The sequence below is a fragment of the Carassius carassius genome, chromosome 22, assembly GCF_963082965.1.
Source record: "Carassius carassius chromosome 22, fCarCar2.1, whole genome shotgun sequence".
NCBI classification, from domain to species: domain Eukaryota; kingdom Metazoa; phylum Chordata; class Actinopteri; order Cypriniformes; family Cyprinidae; genus Carassius; species Carassius carassius.
Genome location: NC_081776.1, coordinates 2,313,625 through 2,337,700, shown reverse-complemented (window position 1 = coordinate 2,337,700; position 24,076 = coordinate 2,313,625). Strand labels below are relative to the sequence as shown.

The following is a 24,076-nucleotide window of genomic DNA, read 5'->3' as shown; positions in this document are numbered from 1 at the left end:
AGATAGCTGCATCGAGTAGATTCATGAGTGATGATGCTGAACAAAACTGTGACATTGAGAAATACATCAAATCTCCAACATTGAGGAGTGAAAATTGAAATCAGACACTGTAAGACTGATAGATTTTGATAAACGTGACAACTTTGAAAGCATGCAAAAAAAAAAATGCTCTCAGCGTCAACACAAAAAAAAGATGTTGCTAAAAAGATGCCAAGCAAACTTTTGCAAGGTTCACTCATCTGAAAAGGTTAACCATAATGCAATGCAAATGTTCATATACCAGTAGTGGCTCATTAATATTTCCTGAAAAAAGACAACACAAACAAGACAACACCCAAGAGGCCAAGAAACCTAAATACAGGAAACACAACTCCTCTTTTATTGCATTATACTTAAAAATACAAAAATTCTTCAAGTTCTTGGTTTATTGCACAAATAACACAATAGATCCTTTGCACTTTATTTGAAGAATTAATTTTAATTCAAATACCAACATTGGTGATGTTACATAAAAAAAATAAAATTCAACCAAATGTGCCTCAGCTATAGCTTTAAATTAAATTAAATTAAATGTTAAAATTTCCAATAAGACTCATAACATTAAACCAGCAATTTATCTTATAGGACTACCACCAAAGGTCAAGTTAAATTACAAAATAAAATTAATAAAAATTTTCCTCAGCTACTAAATAAATCAAATCAAAACAAAAATTTAAAATACAATATTTTTTAAAAGTCTGTTTTACCTGCAAGAGTCACTAGACTACTAATTATTAAATAGGAAGTGTTTGCTTTTTAGAGTCAGTAAACCCAAACCTGTTATCTCCTTTTTCAACATTTCCTCAAGCTATCGCTGTATAATTTAACAAACACTTAACATATAAAAGAAAAAAGTTTACCTGTAAACTGTAATAGTCTCCAATGCATTTCGTTAACACACCTGTTTTAAAGCTCGCTGGACTTAAATATTGAGCAGATATTGAGAAGTTGGAGTTTATGATACCGGCGGATAAAAACATTACTATAAAGAGCTCAGCATGATGTTCTGTACAAGCACTTTAAAAGAACCTCGACACAACAAGGATCTCTGAATGATGCATGAAAATGCTGCTGCATGCTGTCGCACAAATGCATTTGTATTAAGAGAACAGGCCATCGGAGATGTGCAAATGGAGGAACATAACAGACCCGAGGCCATAGACGACAGGCTGGAAGATAAGAATGAAAAAATGGGATGTTTGTGACAGATCTGTGGGATTAAAAAACAGGATGTGATCACGAGATCCTTGAGCATTTAAGACCTATTAATCCTCAGAGAATTGCCAACCCGAGTCTGCCTTAATGAATAAAAGATAAAAGCTGTTGACAGCATTTGTAACAATGTCAGTTACCACAGATTACTACTGCATGTCAACTCATACCTGTTAAAATTTTGAGAAGCAAAAACTGTGGTATAATGCTAATAGTCTCATATTGATATATATTTTTTATAATCTTGCAGCTAGATGTCACCTTGTCTACTTCCATTTTAAGTGCCTTTCTGTAAAAGCAATATTTTTTAATGATAATTGACATCAGTGCTATATAATGCATGACTTGTATTGAACCCACAACATTCCATTAAAAGACAAAAAAAAAACTAGCGTATATAAATATAAATATATGAAATTAATCAATGCATTCACAAACAACTCTCCCAAAATGCTCTGCACTTTTGAAATAATTTGCATATTCTTTGCATTTTCGTATATAGAGGTCAAATGAAGGATTGCAGGATTGGATGTCACGGGTATAATATCGGTTCATACACATCCCACAAACACAAATATATGTGCGTGTGCATTCACTTGAACAGTGTGTGTGTGTGTGTGTGTGTTTAAGTCTCATGATAATAGAGCTGCCTGGCTGAGTGGCTGATAGATGGTTCTCCAGAACTGCTAATTAACCCTTGCTCAGACCTTTATTGTCCAACATCCAGATGGTGAAAGGCAGACATGGACTTAACAAAGGGTGCAAATGCAAGCGTGGCCTCATACACGCCCACAAACACAACGAGCAGCCTCACGTAATTACAGCTGCATTGATTAATGTGTCTTGTGTGTTTACACTGATCTGAGGACACACACTGATACCCAATAGAGTTTGTGTTGTATGAGTAGATGAGACGTGCTATTTTATGAATGTGTGTGTCCATCTATGCATGCAATAAAAGAAAAACAACAGACCAAAACCTCGTTGCTACCAAATCTCAAGCCTTAAAATGCATATTTTAAATGCTATTTTTTATTATTATTCTTACATACAGTAACCCTTCAAGAACAATCCCCAAGCACTGATACCTGAAGATTTTCAATGCATAAAAAAGCTAATTCTATAAAAATTCAATTCAGTAAATTTCAATTCAATAAAAGATTAAGATGAGATTAAACAAAGTGTCATTACATGCCTTGACACAAAATGTAAGATTTCCTGTGGCCACAAAAACACACACAATGCAATGCAGTGCAATGCAATGAAATCCATTGAAAAACATATTGAGATTATTAAGTGCTGCCACATAAAATAAAATAAAAAGATTTTCTATGCAAACACTACCTTGCAATGCAAGAAATGTGCAAAATTGTATATATATATATATATATATATATATATATATATATATATATATACATTTACAAAATTTCACATTTCCTTTTTTATGTAATACTACTTTAAACTAATCTTACTTAGTAAGATAAAATATTCACAATATATTATCTGAAGGCAAGTCTTAATAGCCTAATATAATGATTCTGTGTCGGCGTTTTATAGATTGATCGCAGATTGGATCATAGATTGATCCTCAGCCTAAAGACACTGCCGTACGACCCAAAATGTCCTGTTTTACAAGAATGACAAACCTCAACCAAAAGCACAATGAAATATTCATAAATAAATCTTAAAATATATATATATATGTTTAATTTACAAATATAAACATAAAATTATATAATTATATTAACAAACTATTTATATAATTATATTTATATGTAAGATTATATATTATTGTATTATTATTATTTTTATTTTTTTTAAGATTAAGAAAACACTGAAGAATGATTGAGAACAATACTCAAGCACTGGTGCAAAAATTGGAAGGTTCTCAAAGTAAAAATAAAATCAAATAATTTAATTTACATTTTAAAAAATAATTATCCTCAACCAACAACATCCCAAAATTATCCCAAATGAAACTTTAAAGCGGTTTAACCCCCTGAAAGACAAGACTAATTTGCACAGCGGTTCCAACCAAAAATGTTTTGTGTTCATTTTAGGCCAAAAAGATGTGGAGAAGCATGTCATTAATCCCTCTCAGTCCAAACAAAGGCATCATCTGCGGGCATAACATCACATTCAAGTGGACATCCTGGATCTCTGACAAATATCAGCTGGACCGAAAAAAACATTGCAATTGAGCTGTAAGCATTTGTCATTGTGCTAAAACAATAGATTGGATTAATTGCTCATCACTGCAACATTATACACAAATTCTCTCACATTTAGTGACAAAAGAAAGATGACGACACAAAGGATGGGACGCTCACCGAGAGCATCAACTAATACGACGAGTCCAAAAAATGCCATCGATGCCACACAGTGACCACAATAAAGCAAAAAGGACCCAAATAACTCAAACCCTGAATGTCACCCAGCAACTGGCCATTTCAGCCGCAATGAGCTGGATCGCTTACATTGTGCGCTAGTGATAATGGCAGCAGCAGGGTGTAATTGCAGGGCACAGTGCCCTCTCTCATCGACATGGGCTTCAATGGGACGCGCTGCCTTGGCAGGTGGCTGCGCACTGGCTTCCAGCATCACAGCGAAGGACAGTTTCATCCGTCATCTGGACGGCCAGTCAGTTTGGAAGGCTGGACGACAGAGCTGCGGATAGTGCAGGAGACAGATTAGCTGACGGGGTTTAACTGCCTGTTGAGATTGCTCAAGACTGCTGGCTCCATCATCTTACATTACCGCTTCATGTACAGTATGAATAGATGTATGCTTTAAGCTCAAGATGGATGCAGTACCGCTATTGTACAGGAACAGATAACCTTTGACCTGAACGACTCATTATACTCAGGAGGGTTCTACTGAATTTTGTAATTCAGACAATTAGATGTTTTTATGGCTCTGATTATCTGCACAAAAAAATGAAGGGGATTCAAATAAAGAGCTAAAGTCTTTGCTCAGTGAGAGAAATACTGACTGCATACTGAATTGAACCGGATCAGTAGAACTGAAAGTTGTTGAGTGAGACAAACCAACAAAACAAAACATCTAAGATATATTAAGACAGTTTTGGGGGAAGCACAAGGCAAACCTCAACTGATAGAACTCTAAAACAATGCATAAAGAATTTTACAAAATACTAATTTGATTAAGTAAAAAAATCCAAATTAAACCCCAAATAGAATATTACAATTAACCACTTAAAAATGATGCTATTTAATAAACATACTTTTGTATTTAAATTTGTAATCAATTGCCAGATTGCAAATTATAGGGAAATGATATAGAAAGTAAAATCACTTCCATCTATCAAAATTATAGAATTGAATTATAGGTTATATTATAGGTTTAAAATTGTATCCAATATATTACACGGTACACAAAGGGGGCATGAAAAAGTAAGAAAATGCTTATATAATTATTAATTTATGCATACTGCTAATGAATTATCTATACACACACATAGATATCACTCTAAAAAATACTGGGTTGTTTCAACCCAACTTTGGGTCAAAGTTGGACTCGAATGTAAAAATTTTACCCAACTGTTGGGTTAGTCCATATTTGACCCAAAGTTGGGTTAAATTTGTATTTTACATTTTTAGTACAAATTTGACCCAAAGTTGGGTTGAAATATCCCAGCATTTTTTTTGAGTGTAGGTGCATTTATAATGAAGATTATCTAATAGAATTATGGTGCTCATTTAGAGCAACAGTATAGAAAATTGTGACTTACTCTATAAAGAAGTAGTACAAAGTCATATGTACATGCTTCATATAATATAAGATTTAATAAGATGTAAAGCTCAACATATTCATGCAGTAATAAAAGTGTGTTCGCCCACTTTCTTGCTTTAAACACATTCTAACCAGCCCTCCATTTATCTCTGTCAAACGCAAGCGTATCATTAGTGGCCTCATGAGAAACATATCTTTTTTTATTTTTAGAAGCTTTCCCTTTAAAGCCACCATCATGGGAAATTCAGACCCCCTTGTTGTCCTTTTCATGTAAACCCCTAGACGCCATCATTTATAACTATTACTAGTGGTACACGCATCATAATCCCCAGCCGTGATGTCAGCAAACTCTCCCACAGCTCTTCCATTTAAAACCTTCTGTCTAATTCCTCTTTGATCACCCCTGCACTTCAATTACTTTCCAGAGTGCTCCCTCGGCATTAGCCTCCATGCTAATTTCTTCCTGGTTACCGCAATATGGGCAAATCTGACAAACATGCGGGGGGATTTGGTGACTGAGTCAGAGCCGCTGAGGAGTTGGATGACTCTCTCTGAATATCAATGCACCTGGCAGGCCTCCATCACATTGTTGAATGAAAATGAAAGGGAGAGCGTGAGCGCTAATGCACTAGCTGAATTGCTATGCAGCTCGATGCTCTGGTGTTGAAGGGTTGATTAGCGCTAAAGGCAGAGAGCTCAGGGTCTCTGGTTTGAAGAGTATCATTTACTTTCAGCCTTGACTCAAATTCAGAAATAAGTGATGGCGGCACACGTATACACCACTGCTAATTCAAATAATATTAATAAAGTCCTTAAATCCGCTCTTGAATATTAATCCAGACCTTCTTAAAAAGGCTTTGTTGAAACCTTGTTAAATTTTTCTTTCTGTCAAGGTGGTCAAACCTGGAAAGGTCAGATCTCAAACCTGCATAGGCATTAATATGGAACTGGCTCCCCATTGCAGCTATAACATCTTCCACTCTTCTGGGAAGCTTTTTGCCCATTTATCAAGTTAACCCTTAATGAGATCAGCACTGATGTTGGACGAGAAGGTCTGGCGCAACTTCCGTTCCAATTCATCCCTAACGTGTTTGATGGGGTTGATGTCAGGGCTTGGTTCAGGGCTGGTCAAGTTCTTACACACCAAACTCATTCAATCTTGTCCTTATGGACCTTGATTGTGCACAGTAATAATGCTGTAATAAAAAAGGGGCTCCCCTAAACTGTTCCCACAAATTTGGAAGCATAGCATTGTGCAAAATGTCTTGGTATGCTGAAGCAAATCTTATGAAGCAAAACAATCGGTTTTTGCAAGAAACTGAACATACCACGTCAGCTACATTTCATAAGAATTTGACTAGGCTTAAGATGAGGTGTTTTAAAATTTTTGGAAAAATATTTAGATGTTTATTTTCTAAGTGATGGTTAGAGGGTGGGAGAAGAACTTATAAACCACCATATTTAAATGTATGCAAAGTTAATAGATTCATTCTTTATACTGCCTCTTATAGTAATGAACTTGATTTTTGTAAATATGTCAGTTGTCCATAAATGTCTTGTTAAACGTATGGGGGACAGCATTTTGCACCACTTCTGTAATGTGGCTCATATAGTGACCACAGTCGAATATAACATGTCGTACGCACCACAAACGTGCCATACAGCTAAGAGCAATCATTACGATGTTATGATTTTATTATATTCAATGACACTAAGACATTCTTCATTGTAGGCTCTCATTCACAGTAAAAACATGAGACTGAATTTAACCTCTCATCTCCTGTAGTGAAAAAAAAGCCTTAAGAGATTCATAGCAGCGGCTGTAATTGAAAAGATTAAGTAACATACTGGAGTTCAGCGGCGGTGCCACGCACAGAGCGCAAGCCTGATTGAATTTTTAAGTTATCAGGGGGCATTTGATTTGCATTGAGTGTCCGCACTGGTGCCACTTTCAGTAGAATATGGAAAATTACACTTAACATGCTACATTAGGGGTGGAATGGATTTAACATCAAAGTACTGCAATTAATTCAAATGCAAGTGACATTTATGAAGAACGAGGATGATGGGATATTTACAGGATGTATAGAATGTTCATTATTTGTGAAATTTACTAGCAATTTCTAAGAAATGTGCAAGTAACACATTTTGAAGTTCTTACAATGTACTGTATGTGAATGGGTTCAATTTCCAAAGTGCAGTTAAGCAGAAATGTGAAGTGATAAATCATAAAAGCACTTACATTAACTTTCCCACCAAAGAACAAAAAAAGAAGAAAAAAAAGATTTTAATAATATAAAATAAAACATAGTAATAACAATAATAAAGATATAATTCTGTCACTTTTCTTGCAAATGGAAAACAGAAAACAATTTTTAGGCATTAAATTTTTCAAAATTTTCTTAACACTACACCAAAATATAATATATACTTGGGCTATTTTGATAAATAAAATAACTGAAACAAACAAACGGGGAAAAAAAGAGTTCCCTTTCATAGGTCACTTCGATGCTGCGGTGACGTCACCACGTATGGGAACACCTTCGGTGTGACGAATGTCTGAAGCCCTATACCATCCCGCCAATCTTATTGGCCAAATAGCGCGTGGCACCGCCCAGCATGCGTAAGCATATATATACCTGGTGCCGCGCGCCATTTACCTCAGATTTCATTCCTTCAGTACGAAGCGAATCTTCTGTGCCCTATTATCTCGCGTTCTCAGCGATCATCTACGAGCAGTATACTCCTCTCCGCGGACGCGATGAGTCAACGAAAGGTAGGAGCCGTATGATGGGTTATCACGAGGAGGCACTTATGAGAGGTTCGTTGCAGCCTCTCTACAGGTTCTCTCCTTGATAGCCTATGGCTACAGTAAAATATGCATACACTTCCCCTGTGCACTAACGCCATTAGAAAGTATCCGCGCTCTGGAGTGTATTTCTTAAGTCGCCTCGCGTCTAACCCCCACCGTTTCGCTTCTGCGGTCGCCGAGGCCCCGCACGAGGTGTTGGTTAGGGGCGATATGTGCGGCTTGAATATGAATACAGTGATGCACTGGAGTTCCATGTGCTCGCTCTCCCCCACTCGAGCGCGTTAATCAACAGTTTTGCTCTTCAAATGGTGGATTACGGCTCACACAGCCGCCGCGTTTTCGCTAGCGGCTTGGCCCGATGTTATCTTGTTGGATTGAATCCTGCCGTGGATACGCTTCAGGATTATATACAACGAAACGCAGCGAGTTTGACGCACACGCTTTTCTTCATGTTAATATGCCAGGGACTATGCCCTTCACTGAGAGCGCTGTTAGACTGCTAATGCACATCTACCCTCTCACTGCAGTCCCCATACTCTAACTTTGACTGTCTCGCAGCAAGGGCACCTCGAGCGTCATTGAACTGAGCTATCATTCGCGCGCCCCCTCAGACACTCTGCACAATCCAGTCTTCAGAGTTTGAGGGACGGCGCGGAGGCTGGCAAAGATGGCCAGCGTATGACGGTTCACACAGCCACCGCGTTCTCGCTAGCGGCGTGGCCCGATGTTTATCTTGTTGGATTAAATCCTGCCGTGGATACGCTTCAGGATTATACACAACGAAACGCAGCGAATGTGACGCATGCGTTTTTCCTTCATGTTTGCTTAGGACTGTGCCCGCCTCCAGAGAGCGCTGTTGGACTGCTAATGCACATCTAAGCCTCTCACTGCAGTTTCCACACTCTAACATTTGACTGTCTCGCAGCAAAGGCTCCTCGAGCGTCATTTAACTGAGCTATCATTCGCGCGCCCCCTCAGACACTCTGCACAATCCAGTCTTCAGAGTTTGAGGGACGGCGCGGAGGCTGGCAAAGATGGCCAGTGTATACGGTTCACACAGCCGCCTGATCTGATCAATCTGATCAATCTGTTAGCGGGCTCTCCATGGGAGATTCCCCTCAGACAGGATTTATTATCACAAGCACAGGGACTGATTTGGCACCCGAGGCCAGATCTATGGAATCTGCGGGCGTGGCCTCTGAGCAGAGTGAGTTCATATGTCCCGGTCTTTCTGCTGAAACTACAGAGACTATACTGAATTCTAGAGCAGCTTCTACGAGACGCTTATATGCTTTCAAGTGGAGACTGTTTACGGCCTGGTGTGAAACTCATAATATGGATCCAGTTTACTGCCCAGTGGCGTCAGTACTGGAGTTCCTTCAGGAACGTTTTTTGGATGGAGTGACACCAGCTACCCTAAGGTTTACGTGGCAGCCATTCAGCTTACCACGAATATATAAATGGTGCCTCAGTGGGCCGTCATCCACTATTTCTCCTTCATACAGGGTGCGCGACGGCTGAGGCCTTTCCGCCCCGTGCGGGTCCCTTCATGGGTTTTTCCATTGTGTTGCATGGTTTATCAGGGCATCTGTTTGAGCCCTTGGAATTGTTCCGGATAAATCCTGACTTTTACAGCACAGACTCTGTGGAAGTGTTGTTGCGACCAAGGCCTAATTATGTCCCTAGGTCGCATCTATCCCTTTCGCTTTCAGCAGGTGGTCCTGGAGGCTTTTCTCCTGCTGCGGCGGAGTCTGGGGATCTAAGTCTTTGCCCTGTGAGAGCGTTAAAGACTTATGTGGATCGTACTGCCCCATGGCGTGAGTCTGACCAGCTGTTTGTCTGTTTTGGACATAAGAATAAGGCCATGCAGTTACGAAACAGTGCATGTCCCATTGGCTGGTGCAGGCTATTTCCTTGGCCTATGAGGCGCGCGGGCTCGCTTCGCCCTTAGGAGTAAAAGGTCATTCCACGAGAGCAGTGGCTTCTTCTCAAGCCTTTCTCAGTGGATCTTCTATGGATGATATCTGTGCTGCGGCAGGCTGGTCCTCACCGAGCACTTTTATCAGGTCTTACAGTCTGGATGTGAGGATGGCTTCTGGCTCCCGGGTTCTCTCCGCTTGACCAGATGCTTCCTTGGATCCAAGCTATCAGGTACGTCAGGCGTGATGGTATAGCGTTCCCATACGTGGTGACGTCACCGCAGCATCGAAGTGACCTATGAAAGGGAACATCTCGGTTACGTATGTAACCTTGGTTCCCTGAATAGGGAACGAGATGCTGCGGTTCTGGCCGTGCCGTACCTTGATAGCTTTCTTCTTCGTCATGAAATCTGAGGTAAATGGCGCGCGGCACCAGGTATATATATGCTTACGCATGCTGGGCGGTGCCACGCGCTATTTGGCCAATAAGATTGGCGGGATGGTATAGGGCTTCAGACATTCGTCACACCGAAGGTGTTCCCATACGTGGTGACGTCACCGCAGCATCTCGTTCCCTATTCAGGGAACCAAGGTTACATACGTAACCGAGATGATTTCTGATCTTATTTTAAACTTTATCTCACAACTAATTTTAATGTTTTACTCTGAGGCAGAAATGGAAAGTAGGAAAATGTTATTTGTCCAATTTAAAGAAAACTTTTAGATTTTTCTAGTATGAAACCTCCTAGCAGCCACCCATAACGGCTAACATTTTTCTTCCAAAGTCTAGTTTTCTACTAAAGTTTGCAGACAGCCAACTTATTGCCAAGATGATGGGAAGCCACAAACAGGAACAGGACTCGGATCAGAAGTACATTATTAAGGTTTTGAAAGAGGTTTTGAAAGTTTCTTCTCATCAATCCTCAATGCCGAGACTAAGAGCAGGAGGAGGAGAGGTTCATGGACGCAAGTCCGGTCACAATAATAAAAGCACTCCAACTAGAAAACACCCCAAAAAGAAAAAAGCATTTCAGTTTCTCTAGTACTTAAGTAGAGGAGGGATATCAGGGATCCTGTATGTCTGCAACATTGGCTTTCTGCTGTCAAGTGTGGACCGGTTCCTGCTGTGAATCCCACCTGTGGTGGAGTGGGTCAATACTCGAGTGCTGCAGGGTTTTTAACACCACCAAACACGCAATAATTTAAGCAAACCATGGGGAAAAGATCAAGCCTGCACCATTATGTAAGTTTCTCATAAATACTGCGACAATATCAAGTTGATTTCATTTCCGGCTCCGCTTGCATATGGACATTTTGGCGCATCAGCCTGACGCACTCATGCATTTTTTATTAAAATCACAATTGGCAGCACGCCAAGATGCCATCTAATTGCTCTCATATCATCTCTGATTGTAACCTGATCTTTTTGTTGCAGCGCACTGCTGCGGACACATTCATATTTGAAAGTCGAACACACAAGGCTGTGATATGAAAGCGTAGCCACAGGCATGCCGCTTCACATGTGAGCATGAATGGTTTGGAAAAGCTGACAATGGCAACTCAACATATTATAACCACCAGGTGACTCCATCAGACGGGCTGCGCCGCTGACAAGGAGCTGATGGAAGGAGGTGCGTCAGTGGCCTGTGAAAGCGCTCCACTGGGCACTGAGCTGAATAAAATAAGGCAATCAAAAAGCCATCCCTGCCAGAACAAAGACTTCATTTTTCACGCATTTAACAAGTAGACCTGGGCTTTGATAATGCATGAGCGACAGGAACGAGTGAAGACTACGGGGCATTTACACAATGTGTTCAACAATGTACCTTAAACCTAAACTGTTTTTTTGTTTGTTTGTTTTTTTTTCAAGTTTTGCTTAAACTAAACTATCCCCTGTTTACACAGATCAGCAAAAATGACTAAAACGCTGTATTATTAATGCCAGTAGTTGGCGATGTTACTTTGTAAAGAAACACTATGCGTCTATAGAGTGAACACGTAATGCACATTTGCACGACTTCACCGATTTCACAAATTAGTGTTTATGTAGTTTATACAGATAAAAATAATGGTATCATTTTCAAAAATATGAACTTTGAAACCCATTTTCAAAAGTTAACATTTTCAGGCCCTCAAAATCCCATTGGCTTTCAAACGAACAGCCAAATTAATATATAAACTCCCCCTAGGGATACATTTCCTCTTCAACAATGTACTAAAAACGAAAAAAAAAACATTTATGAAAAAGTTTTGCAAACAACGTCGATGTTGTCAAAGCAATTGCATTCTAATGGATCCACAAAAATTACTAAACCACTGAACATGCGCACATACCTATTCTGTCCTACAAAGCAAAAAGGCAGTAACTACGCAGAGTGCAGAACTGAGAAAAATTACTTCAAAGTTATCCTGTCATCCAGCCTAAGTAGTTACTGTACAAACAACTACCATTTTTCTCCAAAACGACACACATTTCAGATAAGATGTTTTGTCACATAACAAAGGATGCCTTGAATGTCATGAAAATGACAATAACTAATTTTTGACCAAAAATGCAGTTACTGCCTTTTTGCTTTGTAGGGCTTCACCATTTTCACAAATTTGTGTTTTTGTAGTTTACACAGAGACAATAACGTTATTGTTTTAAAACATACAAATACAAACAAAAATGTTGTCAAAATACCGTTCACATGGATCCACGATAATGACTAAAAACGCTGTATAATGAATTCCCGGTCAGTGGATGGAGAAGAAACACAACCTTGCCTGCACACATACCAACACATGAAAAACTAATACACATGAACGTGACGACACCGTTTTCACACATTTATATTTTTGTAGTTTACACAGAGACCATAATGGTATCGTCTTCAAAAAGGTTTCGTTATCAGGCCCCCAAAATGCATTGTAGGGCTGCACAATATTTATTGCGCATCTTGTCAGTAAAGCCGGTTCTTTAATCAGCAGTAAATCTCCATCACCTGCACACTTTCACATGGAGCAGCATTAACTACACAGAGCTGTTGTTCACTGACAAGCTTTTTGAAAACAATACCGTTATCATCTCCATGTAAACTATTAAAAACGTGACTTTGTGAAAACAGTGACATAATGTGCGTGTGTGTTACATGTTCAGTCTATAGGTTTGTGTGTGTACGCAGACACATTGCGTTTCTTTACATTACCAACTACTAGTCTGGCATCCATAATACATCCTTTGTAGTCATTTTAACGGGTCTGTGTGAAGGGTGATCGTTTTGACAACATTGTCATCGGAAAGCAAAACTTTTCTATTTTTAGTACATCATTGTTGTGTAAATGTACCCTAAATGCAATTTAAAGGAACTTGAAGCACTTGTGGCATAATGTTGGTTTATGTTCAGCACTAACAATGGAAGTGAATGGGGCCATTTATTTTTTTTATTTTATAAAAGCACATTTACATTATTTCTTCCACCTCAAAGTAAAATAATAATATAAAATAAGCTAATTGTATAATTTACAATCGCGACTTTAAATGTCAATGACGTTTACTCACATTTTAAATTTTCTCACATTAACCTAAAATATTTTACTCAGAAGTGGAAAACTTTTCAGATTCTTCTAAACAAGGAACAAAGCAGAAATGCCAAGCCTTTATAAAAGCACCTACATTGTTTTTCTTTTAAAGGAACACTTCACCCATTTGCTTTGTATTGTTAGAAACCCAGTCATATATTATAATGATCATGGATTTTTCCTTTATTTTTCCCTGAGATGGGAGAAATAAGGATTTAAGTGTTTTACTTCCTGCTTATTATGACGTAAAAATCGTCATTTTGTGTCATAATAAGCAGGAAGTCAAAATTCATTGAAAAGTGTATAGACTACAGACACTAGCTTATTATTATTCCAGGGGGTGGGACCCACTCACCCTACAGGCCTATTACAGATCAGTGGGTGGGACTAAACTTACAGAAACGAAAATGAAAATCCGCCATCTTGTTTGGAAGCTATGTAGCTAAGCTAACAAGCGCTTATGGAGTCAGATTTACGAGAATGGCTGGAGGAACAACTCATGATATGGAAGAAGAGGATTTTCAAAGTCTGTTGCTCGAAACAGATGTTCGTGGCTATCTATACGAGCCACAATATAGCGCAGAGCAGCTGAGGCTGATGGAGGAACAGGAGGCGGCGGCTGCAGCCAAGGCCGGAGACCTGTCTGTCGCGTCCGAGGAGCCCGGGCGTGCTCGAGCTGGCGCGGACTGGTGGTGCCTGTGCTCTCGTTGTGCGCCTACGGACACAGAGCTAGAGTCCGTCTGCTGCCAAGAATTTCAAAGATGCCAATTTCTCCTCGAAGAAATGTCCGAGGCAGACAAAGACACGGATGTTTGCGTTGTGAACCATCCTAGTTTCGCCCCGCATATGGACAGAGGCGTCCTGGAGACATATTTCAGAATTCCGAAGGTAAACTGGAAACGCCAGCCGAAGCCTGCAGGGACAAATGGACGTCTAACTGTAAAGTAAGTGTTTTTTTTATCGCTAACTGTGTCCTCAATGTCTTGGGAGTGGGAGTGGCTTGTGGAGCTGTGCAAATGTGTTGCATTGTGGGAGTTGTGGTTTTCCATACAAATGAGCCCTAAAGTTACTTTCTGTAATAACTCGGTCAAAAAGGCACCAAATTCGAAAATTTTAATAGATTTCGACTACATATATGACCCACTTTCAATGAAGATCAATGTTCCCACGGGTGAAATGCTCCTTTAAATTATTTTCATTATTTAAGAGTACAGCTCTCAAATATACAGTATATATATTTTAGGATTTTAGAGATTAATATAAATTTAGTTAGTAACCTTTTTTTATTTCCAGCATATTAAAATTAAGTTCATGTCTTGTGGTTGTACTATTGAAACTCTTGAGTCTTTTAACATTCAAGGATTGGTCCAATTCACATCCATTGTACTCTAACTGTAACCCAATTTTAGTTTGAATAGGAGAGAAGAGTGGAATAATGTTTGGTCGTCATCAAAATTATGAAAAAGGCCCTAGAGTTTCAGAAGAGATCTCAACAATGTTGTCAGAGCAGAGGTTATAGTCACTATTTACAGTGCTTAGTGAGTCTTCTTGACTTTACATGACTTGATGTTTCATGACTTGTATGCTGAGTTAAGCCAAGCAGCTGACATGAATCATGAATATAAGTGTAGCTGACATAACATACAGACTTTTTTCAGCAGCAAGATGACAGATTAAAATGTATAGGAAGTGTTTATGCACCGTTTTAATAATCTTTTCACTTCAATAGCCTCGCTGTGTGACAACATGATATTCCTTCATTAATATGAGATGGAATGCATAATTAAAACTAAAATTATGGCGGGGGGCGCATGACATATGGCATCTAATGCTGCTGTAACTGCTTAACATGTCATGTCAAACACTCAAGCACTCAGTGTGAGTCTCTCTAAAACTGAATTCTTACACCTCCACAAGTGCCAACACGCTGCTCAGGGAAACACAGGGTGACCTTTTGCAGCTGCTTTGAAGCTTAAATGAATAATAAATGTTATAGACAATAATGCATTCAAAGAGCTTGCGGTCAATTTTCATTGGGATAATGCTTCTCCTGTGCTGGACTGTAAAACAGTGTTCAGTCAGCATGTCTTTTGACAATCAGTGCTATTTTAGTATTTATACTATTACAGTTTTTAATCATATTTTAATATTTCATATTTTTATATGTAGATTTACATTTAAGTTATATATATATACACACACATTTCAGTATTTTTTAAATGGTTGTTTTATTTTATTTTAGTAATGTACTTCACACGTCATTTTTATTAGTTTTATTTCAGTATTTCTATTTAGTTTAAACTTTTATGTACTTAATACATTTAACAGTTTTAGTTAACAACAACAACGCTGCTTTTCAACTCGTTTGATCACACTGACAAGTTTTATTTTTATATTTTCATTTATAATTTTAATCGTGGTTCATTTTAATAATATATATATATATATATATATATATATATATATATATATATATATATATATATATATATTAGTAAGAATTGTAATGTAGAAGAATTGTGTAATGTATGTAGAAATGTAAAATGTTAATATTTCTACTTGGCTTTAATTTGAAATTTTTTTTATAAATAAAAACATGAAAAAAATGTGTTGCTTTTCTACTCATTTGATCACACAGACAATAATTTTCTCACACAGTCTTTTTATTTATTTTTTTAAATTTTGATTTAACATGCAAATAAATCTCATTTTGTTTTAATGCGCAAAATAACCTGTTATATTACTTAAAAAAACACTCAAGTAGGCAGTGTGCAAGTGCGGTACTATATCATTCCGAACATTACTTGTGACCTTAGACTCTCATTAAAAAGAAAACACACATCTTAGCTCATCTAAGCCACAGACTCCAGTCTTTGTGCAGAAATTCTTCCACTTAATTCGATATGTGAGATCCTTTCTCTCAGAACAGTACAAACTGTAACTCAGCAAAATGTTCAGAGACTAAAATGCCTGTCTGGCTTCGCTGGATTCTGGAGTTCAAGACCTCCAAATGTCACCATCCATATTAAATGTCCTTCCTCGCTCAGGAAAGATCGGCTACTTCGACTCTTTTTGCAATGCTAATGGGTATCTAGATAGTTTTAAGATGCAGTATTTTATGAAAGTAAACTCTATACTACTTTTTAGTCACAACTTAAGGACCAAAAACATTCTCATCAAAATTACTTAAAGTTGATTTTTAAAGGGACAAAAAAAAAATTATGGAGTGAATGGGTGCCGTCAATGGATTCTTGATCTGTGCAGATTTCTCTCCTGATTCAGACAAGATGACTTCCACTGGAGAAAGCAATATTATGGATTATGGATTTTCATGATATTTTAGCCAGAAATAATAGGTTAAAGTTAAAAACGTCTTAATCGTGGATTTGTTTCTTACAAACACACAGTTTCTCACTTCACAAGATGTTAAAGGCAGGGTAGGTAAAAAAATGTATAAAAAACGTATTTTCCAAATTTGTTTAAACTTTATTTATATATCAATACATAATTAAAATGTAAGTACTCTGAAAAAGTATAAAAATCGAGTGACTGTAGACCTCTCACGACTGTTTTAAAGACAGCTCATTATTTCCATTCACTTCACCCCCTCCCTTCTGGGCTCCTTCCAAAGCCTCTACTACGGCTCGCTAAGTAATGTTATGTTAGCTATATTACGCAGCTACGTGTGCTAATGACACATGCTTCATGAAAAAAATATGTATGATCAAAATACAAAAAGAAAGATTTACCTGTCCAGCAGAAATAAAGCCATCAAGGAGTCACTTTTCAGCCCCTTGAGTTCCCTCAGTTCTCGCCATCGCTGGAAAGCCACGCCGATATAAACTCGCGTTTTATTTCTTTGTTTATCCAAAGACTTTTTGTTCATTGCCTTTTCTTGTACTGTTACTGTCTTCCTTTTTTTGCCTGGTTTGCCTTCACTAACTGCATAGGCTGGTACTGTGAATTTTGCTTGCTGTTTCTCTGTCATTGTTTTGGTATTCAGTTCCTTTTGAATTCCTCAAATCAAACGTGCACGCGCAAGTGGGCAGGTCATGTGTGGCAAAAGGGTGGTTGCCATGGTTGCGAGAGAGTGACAGTCGCCTAAGCCAATCCTATGTTTCGTCCCGAAATGGAAATAATGAGCTGTGTTTAATACAGATTAAACGGTCTAAAGTCACTCGATTTTTATACTCTTTTTATCGGAGTACTTACATTTTAATTATGCATTGATATATATAGAAAGTTTAAACAAATTTGGAAGAAAGTTGTTTATACATGTATGTTATGAATAAACCTTTGTATTCATCCGGAAGAAGGAGGCGGGAACCGGCGGACAATCAAAACAACATTTTAATAAAGCAAAATAAACACAAAACAGCGAACCAGCCCCTCATGGACGACTGGTGCGCGCAAATAAAAACCAAAACACAACTAAAAGCCCAGGCCTGGTCCTCTCTCGTCCTTCACTGTCGTCGCTCCAGTTTTATATCCTTCCATCTCCTCCGTGGGCCTCGAGACCGGCGGGTCGAACAGGTGTAGCTCATCTCCAATCACTCCACCGGCCTCGCTCCCATGTCCCTCGGCCCCGCCCCACTCGTCACAATGTATTACCTACCCTGCCTTTAACTGATGGAGTGGAGTGGTGTAGATTATTGTGATGTTTTTATCAGCTGTTTGGACTCTCATTCTGACGGCACCCATTCACTGCAGAGGATCCATTCCTGAGCAAGAGATGAAAAGCAATATCTGATGAAGAAACCAACTCGTCAACATCTTGGATGGCCTGAGATCGAATACATTTTCAGCAAATGTTCATTTTTAGGTGAGATATTCTTTTTAAGAAATGTGGTAGGTCTTCCAGGTATCTCAAGCATTCAAATAATGCAAACTGCAAACAGCAAAATGTATGCTATTCCTCCAACCTAATGTCATCAGCAAATGTAACTACTTTTTATGAGGTGTCGATGTTATTCATAAAAAAAAAAATGGTTTTAAGGAAAAAGAGTAAGCATGAAGATTGCTCACAAATGCAGACAAACTAGCCACGAATTCACCAAAACGTTATATAGTAACGAACTGCCATGAGACTGTTAGCTATTCACAGTCACTGTTGAGCAAAGTTCAAACGCACGTGCTGACACTAACTTTAGCACTTTTAGCCCCTTTTCGCTCAACTGCAACTGTTTTTTATCATCACAAGTTCATCATCCGGTTCACCTAGTGCACTATGCTAACGCGTGAATACTTTAGCAAGCACTATTTATACTACAAAATAGGGGACAAAGCTGGGAAGAGAGAAAATAAAAACGACTCTGTGTTTCTACCCTAAATAAGACAGACATTTCTACATGGATCACAGTGGCATTTGTGTGACATTTAGCAGCGCAGCCTGAGGGGATCGAGAGCATGTCCTGCTAATTTAGCAATTAACCGGGTTCATTCCTACATTTCGAACAGAAGCGATAAGCATGCAAATACCTGATGGCTGAAACCAAGAGACTGTTAAAATTTCCACTCTCCTCCTTTTGGATCTTTTAATTTTGATGCATGCTTTTAATAATTAATAGTGCTGATGAATTAATTGATACGTTTCGTGTGAACTCTAGATATTTTAGATAATGATTCGTCACAGCGCTCTCACTTTTGTTTGAGAGTTTGATGAAGTGATGACGGGGTGTTAACACAATAAACCCCCTTTACCCCCAAGACCATTAGCAAGAAACCGAGCGAAACAGAGCGAGAGAACAACATTAAAGGGTGTTTTAACAGTGAAAAACTACACTGCATAAAACTCCCAAAGCCATCCAGTCTCACAATGGAAATGTCATTCCAGTGAAGTTTGTATTCTGTGTACAAAACCTCTCAGTGGCTGTTTTTGAAGGACTGGGAATACAGAAGTAGAACGAACAACTGTTGTTTTAAATGATAGTACTGTATGAAATATATTTGTTTTTGTTCATTTGATTGTGGTTTACTAACACACTCAAAATATAGTATACACACATAATGCTGCATATACATGATAAAATGCAATGAAAGTCAGAGAAATTGATACTAGCATCATTCTAAGACAAACACATTATGAAATGATATGTGAAATAGGAATTTGAGAAACCAACCAACCAACTAACTAAGTAATTAACTAATTCATTTATTTCACAAAACACTGACACAAGCAAGATAATATATTGTTTTGTTACCATATGAATAGCAATATAATTCAGAGAATCATTAACACAAAATAAACGCCTTCAAGGTGATATAACACACTGTAGACTATAATATAATATAATATAATATAATATAATATAATATAATATAATATAATATAATATAATATAATATAATATAATATAATATAATATAATATAATATAATATATTTTAAATTAATATAAAATTCATAAAGAAAATAAAACCAAAGATCATAATTATAAGATAATAAAGATTTGCTAAATATACAATATTATAATATACTTTAATATTAAATGAATAAAATGTATTAGTTTCATTTAGATACATTTTCAAATAATATTAATAATAATAAAGTAATAATATGTTAAATATGTCTTAAATATTATAAAATATAATATTCAATATAAAATTAAACAAATTATTGTACTCATAAAAATTATAAAAATTGTACACTACATAATTTAAATTTATAAATTTCTTAATTTTTAAATTAAGATAATACTTATATTAAAGGTAATAAATATTTTTAAATATATAATATTTATAACATTAAATAAATGTATTAAGTTATTGAAATTTTATTTTAAATGATTAGATAAATGAATATGTATATATATATATATATATATATACAGATTTATCAAAATAATAGAGTATAATGTCATATCATGTAATATAAATGTGTAAATAAGCAAATAAAAATTTATTCATTTAATTTAGCTAAATTATTTTTAGATATATTACACAAACATTTATTAAAATAACAATAATAATAGTAATACAAATTTGTAATTATTCATTCGTTCTACTGTTAATACATCTATATAAATAAAAAGATGGAGTTCTTAAAAGAAACTGTCAAAGGCATTGAGTCTTCTGACATTAAAATGTCTATTGAGAGAATGAGTAAATACTGTTAGTGTGACCTTTACCTGTGAGACTGAACATGCAGTGAAACCACCGTGAGCTTTCAGACTCCTGTTAATCCATTAGACTCTGATGATGGAGATAGTCCACAGCAAAACATCTTCCCACGAGCCTGCCAGCCCTGAACTGTGGTAAGTGAGTGGTAAAGGCAGTAGACAGCATCCGTCGTAGAGCCGCAGACACCTGGCAGTGAAACTCCTCTGACCCGCAGACGACAGGAACACACGCCTCTGAGTTCGCTGAGACACAATGAGCCCACGCTGATGCAGTGGTGTTCACTGCCTGTTTGTGGTTGTAGTTGTCTCTCAAAACTGGCTAATATGTGAGTTTGCTGGACTGGGAAAGCTTTTACAACACAGAATTACACATGAAATCAACCCCACCAGTGCTCAAACAGCGCTTTAGTGATATAAACAAACTCTAAAAATGAAATCACACTGTCTAATTTTAAAAAACTGTTTTTCAAAGAGATCAGACTCATACTTTTCACGTGATGGATGGTGAAATGAGTGCAAAAATCCCACAGATTACTAGAGGAGGAAACAAAGCCATATTTAAACCAGGGAATTGAATCTATCTATCTATCTATCTATCTATCTATCTATCTATCCATCCATCCATCCATCCATTCATAAACCCATCTACAGAGAATCCATCGATCTGTCTATCCAGCTATTTATTAGGTGTTATTATGTTTATACAGGTGTTCCTGTAGCTCAAGTGGTAGATTTAAATTTAAAATTTAAAATTTAATTTAATTTAATTTAAATTTAATGTCCATCCAACCACAACCATGCATCCTTGCTAAATAAAGATAATAATTTCTTCTTCTTGCGAAGAAAAGAAAACTCACTGACCCCAAAAGTTTGAACATTAGTGCATATAACAAAATTACACACTGTCCCTTTAAAAATGAGTGGCTAACAGATGCATGTGTAATCATTCCCAGGGGTGTTATTGAGAAGTGAACTATAAAGAGCGCACCTCCAGGAAACTACTGACTTCAATACGAACCCAAGATTTTTCAGGCCAATTCACAGTCAGCACGTCACAAGCGATAAGATTTAATCGGCTGGATTACAACGCCGCCCATCCTGAAGGAATGGAAAACCCTGGAAGAAGAGCTACAACAAAGTTACTGTACGCCCAACACATAATGTGAATCAAACATGGGTGCAAACTAGATGAATGGAGTGCGTGTGGACTGAGGAGGAAGGAGTCTCCGACGGAAAACTTTGAGCTCAAGAAAGGCAGTAGCCAGAAGGTACTAAAAACCTGTATTTAGTTCTGAAGCACAAAGCTGTCAGAGTCGATTAATTTAGCTCGTGTGGAGAATCCACAACACTGCCTCTCTAACACAAGAACACAGACGCACGCGGCTCTCTGGGGAGCAACTAAAACACCTTTTAGATACAAAACAACCCAAGCGGATCCATAACACACCACACTGTTCCTGCACTTGATTTCCTGTGATACATTACAGATGTGCAGCTAAATGGAGACGTTGCTTTCCAAGCGAATCCTCAGACTTGCTAATGGTTGTTAAAGCCCTGGGGTTTGGTTTCAGATGTATATACTCCGCCACACTTCTATCGTTATGTGAAGTCTGGGATTATGAATGGGTGATGAAATCGTGAGAGAAACAATCTGAAGTCAAGTGATAAGTGAGAGGGATTTCTGACACGCCTGCAAAGTCTGGCTTTGATTCAGAAGTTGATATTTATCGTTTTATATTACTCATGTTTCACACACAATGTAAAAGTTTTTGTTATATAACAAAAGGGCAACACAAAAAGCCTGAAATTCACATTTGCCTGCCAGCACATTTTTAATATGTTTAAACACATTATTATTATTATTATGAAAAAGATGTAAAAACTGTCCCATTTAATGAATCTATTAAACTTGATATCTGAAAAAAAATTTGTACTTAAAACTGATCGCAAAAAATAGATTTGCAAAAACGATGGCAATCTTTATAAGGTTTTTTTTTTTGTATTTATTTTTTGTATGTATATATTTTTAAATTCAAATTGGGTTCAGAATAATAATAATAATTGTATTATTATTATTATTATTACTACTATTATTATTATTATTATTCAGAGATGTAGTAGTTTATGCATTTTTATAATTAAATGCCAATTTTCCCTACATGTGGTGCAAAAAAATAGTGTAAAAAGAGTAAAGTGTCTCATCAGATTTAGTACAAAGTAAAAAAAAAAAGATTTCACCTAGGGACATAAATGCAAATTGCACAGATTTTGGACTAAAATGATCAAATGAATGAGAAAGAGTGCATAGACTTCACATGGGGAGATTTACAAGATAATATGCATTAACAAATGTCCTTTCCACAATTTCACAAAATGATCTAAACAAAAAAGCTAAATTATCTGACATTATAAGGGTATAATATGCTGTACTTTAAGTACAAAAACATTTACTGGCTTATTGTGTTAAAAAATATATATTTTAAAGAAAGAAAAGAATGCATCATGCTAACATGTATAAATCCAAAAAAATTTAAACCTTTGATGGCAGCACTAGCTAACGCGGTTTGATTTGTGTTGAGTGTGTGTTTTATGCATTTCAGGTCTCATTTTATTGGTTTGTTTTGCTCAGCCTAGCATGACATTTCTTCTCAAATGGAGCTGGTAGTGGGTTTAAAGCACAATGAAGGCAGTAGGAGTCATCTGCATCTGAATGGCGCTTTAAGTGAGTATGTTTCTTTCTGGCTGAGTCACAGAAGAACGTTTACTGCTGCGAGTGAATCGAGGCAGAAACGCAGGATGCTTTCGTGCTGTGTGTGTACAGGCGGAGCAGGAAGACGTCCAGCTGGTGTCTGTTCTGCTTTGGACTCAGTGTTCACCTGTGGAGTGCTCGCTCCCTGGGACACGGCCGTCTACACACTGAACACTGAAGCAAGGCTCTGGACACTGAGCCTTGCTAATAACGGCTTTCTATGGGACCCAACAGAGTATCAACAGGGTACTGAAGCTTCAGAAAGCAGCATTCAACTCTCAAGATGCTTGTTGTCTTACTGAAGTCATTTGAAAGTACTGTATGATAAGATTTACTTTTAATTTTGCAGATTGGCTAGAGAGAAACATTAAAATCAAACTGAAATCAAAATGGACATCTTTTGCTGTCTTAATACAGGTTTTTGGTGTAATTGTGATCGATTCATCAGCGCACATTATTCTACAATGAAAAGGTGTCATTGTAATACTTTACTGAAACATAATAACATGTGCTCATGTTATATAGAGAACACTTTTCTGGTGACAAAATTAAAAAATTAAGAGTCTGGTGGACAAAATTAAGTAATTTTTTTTCTTTTTTAATATCCTGTTTTAATGATGTATGTCACATTGCACACGGATTGTTTCATTGGTCCAAAATAATAATAAAGCAATAAACCAATCATTTTATATAATTAAAATAAATAAAATAATACATAAAAGACTGGTTAACTAGTTTAAAATTATAATTAATATTATCATCATCATCATCATTTTTATTATTATTACCAATTATAATATACTTATTAGGAATAATTGGATGTATACAATGGCAAAATTTTAGTAGTAGTAGTAGTAGTAGTATTAATTATAATATGAACCATTATTACAATTATAATTATTAACTTAATT

General features: G+C 37.0%; 1 protein-coding gene across 2 annotated transcripts in view; it reads right to left on the bottom strand.

Moving 5' to 3' along the window:
* The window catches only part of LOC132098668 (metabotropic glutamate receptor 8-like), a 181,965-nt gene that overhangs the window by 112,306 nt on the left and 45,583 nt on the right, over nt 1-24,076 (bottom strand). The window lies entirely within an intron of this gene.